At 49.0% G+C, this 6,000-nt stretch overlaps 1 long non-coding RNA gene across 2 annotated transcripts in view; it reads left to right on the top strand.

Moving 5' to 3' along the window:
• The first annotated feature begins 1,068 nt into the window (after nt 1–1,068).
• Nucleotides 1,069–6,000, top strand: part of LOC129528947 (uncharacterized) — a 46,371-nt gene continuing 41,439 nt past the window's right edge. For both annotated transcript variants that reach the window (XR_008674281.1, XR_010131916.1), the window contains exons 1-2: nt 1,069–1,109; nt 1,701–1,811. This is a non-coding gene — a long non-coding RNA (uncharacterized lncRNA). The remainder of the gene's footprint in view (nt 1,110–1,700; nt 1,812–6,000) is intronic.

Below are 6,000 nucleotides of genomic sequence, written 5' to 3'. Positions count from 1 at the left end.
TTTTTTTTCTTTTTTTCTTTTTCAAGACACAGTCTCGCTTTGTCACCCAGGCTGGAGTGCAATGGTGCGATTTCAGGTCACTGCAACCTCCGCCTCCCAGGTTCAAGTGATTCTTATGCCTCAGTCTCCCGAGTAACAGGGACTACAGGTGTGTGCCACCAAGCCTGGCTAATTTTTGTATTTTTAGTAGAGATAGGGGTTCATCATATTGGCCAGGCTTGTCTAAAACTCATGACCTCGTGATCCACCCACCTCATCCTCCCAAAGTGTTGGGATTACAGGCATGAGCCACCACACCTGGCCAAAAATGTTTCTTACTGGCTGGGTCCAGGTATGAGGCTCATCATCATGCCTGTGAGCTTGGTCCAAAAAGAATGACCATCCCACCTGTGTCAAGATTCACATAGAAGAGTCACAATTCCAACTGTCAAGTATGTTTGGCTATAAAATTTGGGACCTCGCTAGTGAGCTGTGTCCATGTGTAAGAGTAACAATCCTAACTTTGAACTGGGAGTGCATGAGAGCCACAATCTCACCTGCGTGATGGGCACTGTTATAACACTCTACCACCAGAGAGTTTTATGTGATATGCTTGAGGCTCACAAACCTCTCTGTGACTTTTGTACAAGTATGAGATCCATGACCTTACCTATTTCCTTAAGGCTAGCTATGAGAGTCAGAATGTCTCCTCTTCACTGGGTCCAGGTATGAGAGTCATCATTGCCTGTGACCTGGGTCCAGCTAAATCTTACAATTCCCCCTGTGAGCCTGGCTCAGGCAGAAGAGCTACATCACCTGAAGGCTGGGCCCATGTATATATCGCAATCTCTCTTATGGTCGAGGCCCAGCAGAAGAGTCACATCACCTAGGTGTGGGGCCCAGGTATATTAAAATCCCCAGGTATATTAAAGTCCCCCTGGGACTCTTGCAGGTCCCAGGGAAGAGAACCACATCACCTAGGTACTGGGCCCAGGTATGTGTCACAATCCCTCCTGTTGCTTGGGCTCATGTTGGAGATTCACATCACCTAGGTTCTGGAATTAGCTCTACATCACAATCCTACCTATGGTCTTGGCCCAGGCAGAAGAGTTACATCGCCTAGGTACCAGGTATGTGTCACAGTTCCTGCTATGTGCAGGTCCCAGGTAAGAAAGACACATTGTCTAGGTGCTTAGCCCTGGTATATTGTCACAATCTCTTCTGTTGGCTTGGCCCAGGTTAGATATACACCTCACATAGGTGTTGAGCCCAGGTGTGTGTCACAATACTCCCTGTGGGGTGGGCTCAGGCTAAAGAGTCACATCATCTAAGTGCTGGGCCCAGGTATATGTCACAATGCCCCTTGTGACTTTGGCCGGGCATGAGAGTCAGAACACATAGGTGCTTGGTTCAACTATATGTCACTATCCCATTTGTGGCCTTGACCTAGGTGAGAGAGTCACATGACCTATGGGCTGGGCCCAGGTATATGTCACAGTGTTCTCTGTGGATTGGGCCCATGCAGGACAGCCACATCACCTTAATTCCTGAGCCCAGGTATATGTCAGTCCCCCTGAGAACTTGACCTAAAAAAGGCTCAAATCACCTCAGTACTAGGCCCAGTTTTATGTAATCCCACTTGTGGCTTTAGCCTAGGCAGCGGAGTCACATATCTTAGGTGCTGAGCTAAGAAATCTGTCAAAATCTTTTTTGTGTTTTAGGTCCAGGCAAAGTGTAACATCACCTACGTGCTGGACCCAGGTACATGCCACAATCTACCCTCTGGGCGGGACCCAGGAGGAAGAGCAACACAACTCAGAAGATGGGTTCAGGTATATGTCACAATTACCTGGAGGCAGGGCCCAGGCAGGAAAGTCACATTACCTAGGTGCTGGAAGCAGGTGTGTTACAATCCTCCCTTTGGACAGGGACCAGGAAAGAGAGCTACATCACCTAGGTGATGGAAACAGGTGTAGGCCCCAATTTCAAATGTGGGCAGGGATCAAGCAGAAAAGTCACATACACAGGTGTGTCACAATACTCTCTTTGGGTAAAATCCAAGCAAGACACTCACATCACTTGGATGCCGAGCCCACCAATGTGTCACAATCTCCCCTGTGGGCAGGGCACAGACAGGAGACTCATATCACCTTGGTTCTGGGCCCACTGATATGTCACAATCCCACATGTGGGCAGAGACAGGGCAAGAGAGCCACATAACCTGGATGCTGGGCCAGGAATATGTCACAATCCTTTTTGTGGGCAAAGCTAAGGCAAAATAATTATATCACCTTGGTTCTGGGCCCAGAAATATGTTACAATTTCCTCTGTGGGCAGGGCCCAGGAAGAAGTGTCCCATTACCTGGGTGCTTGGCCCAGCAATAAGTTACAATCTTCTTTGAGGGTAGGACCAAGGGAGAAAAGGAGACACATCACATAGGTGTCGGCCCCTGTAATATGTCACAATCCCCACTGTGGGCAGAGCCCTGGCAGGAGAGGCATATCACCTGAGTGCTGAGCCCAGCGATATGTTACAATATCTCCTATGGGCAAGACCCAGGCAAGAGATTTACATCACCTGTGTGCTAGATCCAGTGATACATCACCATGCACCCTGGGGACAAGGCCCAGAAAAGAGTCACATTACTGGGTGTTGGGCCTGGCAATATACCATAATGCCCTGTGTGGGCAGGGCCCAGGCAGCAGAGCTATATCACCTGGGTGCTGGGCTCAGCGATGTCACAATCTCACCTGTGAGCAGAGCCCAGACAGGACAGGAGAGTCACATCACCTAGCTACTATGTCCAGCAGTATAGCAAAATCCCCCATTATGACAGGGCCCAGGCAGGAGAGTCACATCACCTGAAAGCTTGGGCCCAGGTATATCTCACAATCCTATTTAGGAGCCAGACCCAGGCAGGAGAAGCACCTCACTCAGGTACTAGGCAAAGGTATATGTCACAACCACATCTGTGGAAAGGTCCAGAGAAGAGCTTAACAATTCCACACATGTCCTGGCTTCAGGTATGAGAGTCAATGCCTGTGAGTTTGGTCCAAGTACATGAGTCAGTCTCAAGGGTTAGCTGGATTTGTGCATAAGATCCCCAATCCTGCCTGCAGGGGACTGTGTTTCAGTAAAGGAGTCACAGCCTCACCAGTGTTCTGAATCCTGGTCTGAGAGTCATTATCCAACTGTGGAAAAGATTCACGTAGGAGAGTCACAATTTCAACTTTTGACTGAATCCAGGTGTGAGATTAAGAACTTCAACAGCGGGGTGGGCTTATGATAGAGGGTGACAATCCTTACTGTTGGCTGGGTGTGCATATGAGAGTCACAATCGCTTCTGTGTGTTGGGCCATGTTATGAAACTCTGTGTAACCCAAGGGCTTTATACAGTGTGCAAGACAGTTGCTATCTGCTCTGGAAATTTGTGCTGGTATGGAGCCAGGATCTTACTCATTGCCCTAGGTGCAAGAGTCAACATCTCTCCTATTGGTTGGGTTCAGGTATGAAAGTCATCATTGTCCCTGTGTGCTGTGTCCAGAAATGAGTCAGCATCACACCTGTGGCCAGGCCTACGTATGACAGTCACAATTCCAACTGTGTACTCCTGTGAGATCCAGGACCTCACCAGTGGGCTGTGTCCATGTTTGAGGGTGACAATTCTGGCAGCTGAGTGTGAATATGAGAGTCATAATCTCATCTGAGTGCTGTGTTTTTGTTTTTGTTTTTTGAGACGGAGTCTTGCTCTGTCACCCAGGCTGGAGTGCAATGGCGCAATCTCGGCTCACTGCAACCTCTGCCTCCCGGGTTCAAGCAATTCTCCCGCCTCAACTTCCCGAGTAGCTGGGATTACAGTCATGCACCACCACACCTGGCTAATTTTTGTATTTTTAGTAGAGACGGGGTTTCACCATGTTGGCCAGGCTGGTCTCAAACTCCTGACCTCAGGTGATCTGCCCACCTCGGCCTCCCAAAGTGCTGGGATTACAGGCGTGAGCCACTGTGCCCTGCTCCTGTGTTCTGACACTCTCTGTACCACTCAAGGGCTTTATATGATATGTGTGAGTGTCATAATCCTCTGTTATCTTCATAAAAGTAGGAGACCCAGGACCTTACCAGTTGCCCTAAATGTATCTATGAGAATCAAAATCTCTCCTATTGGCTGGGTACAAGAATGAGTTATTTTCACAGCTGTGAGTTGAGCCCAGGTATGTCACACTCTCACCTATGGGAAGGACCAAGGCAAAAGAGTCACATCACCTAGGTGCTGGGCCCAGTGTTATGTCACAATTCTTCCTGTAGGCAGGGCCCAGGCAGCAGAGGTGAGTTACCTCACCTGGGTGATGGAAGCAGTGATATAATTCCTTCTGTGGGCCAGGCCCAGGCAGGAGTGTCATCTCACCTGTATACTGTGCCCAGAAATATGTCACAATCTTTTGTGCATAAGGCCCCCCCAAAATAAGTGAAATGACCTAGATTATAGGCCCATAGATCTGTCACAAAGCCTTTGGTGGGCAGAGCCTAGGCAGGAAAGTGATATATCACTGGATGCAGCATGAAGGTGATGTGACTCTCCTTCCTGAACTCTATTCCCCAAGGGACATTGTGACATATCACTGGGCACAGCACACAGGTGATGTGACTTTTTTCCTGGGCCCTGATCTCAGGGGGCATTGTGACATATTACCTTGCCCGGTACCCAGGGCAGGTATTAAGCAGGAGAGGAGACTAACACCACCTAGATGCCGGGCTCAGGCAGATGTCACAATCCCATCTGTGAACAAACCCAGGCAGAAGAAGAGTAACATCTGGGTGCTGGACCCAGTGATATGTCACAATGCAACCTGTGGTCAGGGGCCAGGCAAAAGAGGAGTCACATTACCTAGGTGCTAGGCCCAGTGATGTGTCACAGTCACCAGTTGGGCAGGTCCTAGACAGGAGAGGAGAGTCACATCGCCTAGGTGCTGAGTCCAGTAATGTGTCATAGTCCCAGAGCAGGGAGGGGGCAGGAGAGGAGATTCACATCACCTAGAAGATTGGCCCAGATAGATGTCACAATTTCTCCTTTGGGCAGTGCTAAAGCAAGAAGGTTACATTACCTGGGTGCTGAGCCCAGCAATATTTTACAATCCTTAGGGCAGGGCTCAGGCAGAGAGGAGATTCACATCACATGGTTGATGGGCCCAGCGATATGTCACAATGCTCTGTGTAGGCAGTGCACAGGCAGGAGAGTTGCATTATCTGGGTGCTGGGTCAAGGAATATGTCACAATTTTCTCTGTAGGCAGGGCCCAGGCAGGAGAGGAGAGCCACATCACCTAGGTGCTGGGTTCAATGATGTGTCACAATTCCCTTGAGGGCAGGGCTCAGGCAGGAGAGTCACATAAACTAGGTGCTTGGCCTGAGTATATGTCACAATCACATTTGTGGGCTTGGCCCAGGCAGGAGAGTCAAATCATTCAGATTCTAGGCAAAAATATCTGTCACAATTACACCCGCAGAAAGGTCCAGGGATGACATTTACAATCCTGCACATATCCCGGGTTATGTATGAGAGCCAATATCTCCTGTGGGTTGGGTCCAAGAATGCAAAGCAGTCTCAACGCTGGACTGAATCCCTGCATGAGAGCCCAAATTCCACCTGAGGTCCAAGAGTCATTATTCTACCTGTGGACCAGATCCATGTGTGAGAGTCACAATTCCAACCTTTGACTCACTCTTGGTGTGACATTCAAAACCTCCACAGTGGTCTGTGTCCATCTGGAAGGGTGACAATCCTTACAGTCAGCTGGGTGTGCATACGAGAGTCACAATCTCTTCAGCATGGTTGGCCCTGTTGACACTTTCGGTGCCACTTGAGGAATTTATATGATACGTGTGAATGTTGTCATTCTCTTTGACTTTGGTGCAAGTAGGAGACCGAGGACCTTATCCATTGTTGTGAGCCAACCTATGAGAGTCAAAATCTCTTCTCTTGGCTGTGTCCAGGTATATGAGTCATTGTAGCATCTGTATACC

The sequence above is a fragment of the Gorilla gorilla genome, chromosome 20, assembly GCF_029281585.2.
Source record: "Gorilla gorilla gorilla isolate KB3781 chromosome 20, NHGRI_mGorGor1-v2.1_pri, whole genome shotgun sequence".
Lineage (NCBI taxonomy): Eukaryota > Metazoa > Chordata > Mammalia > Primates > Hominidae > Gorilla > Gorilla gorilla.
This window is presented reverse-complemented; position numbering and strand designations above follow the sequence as displayed.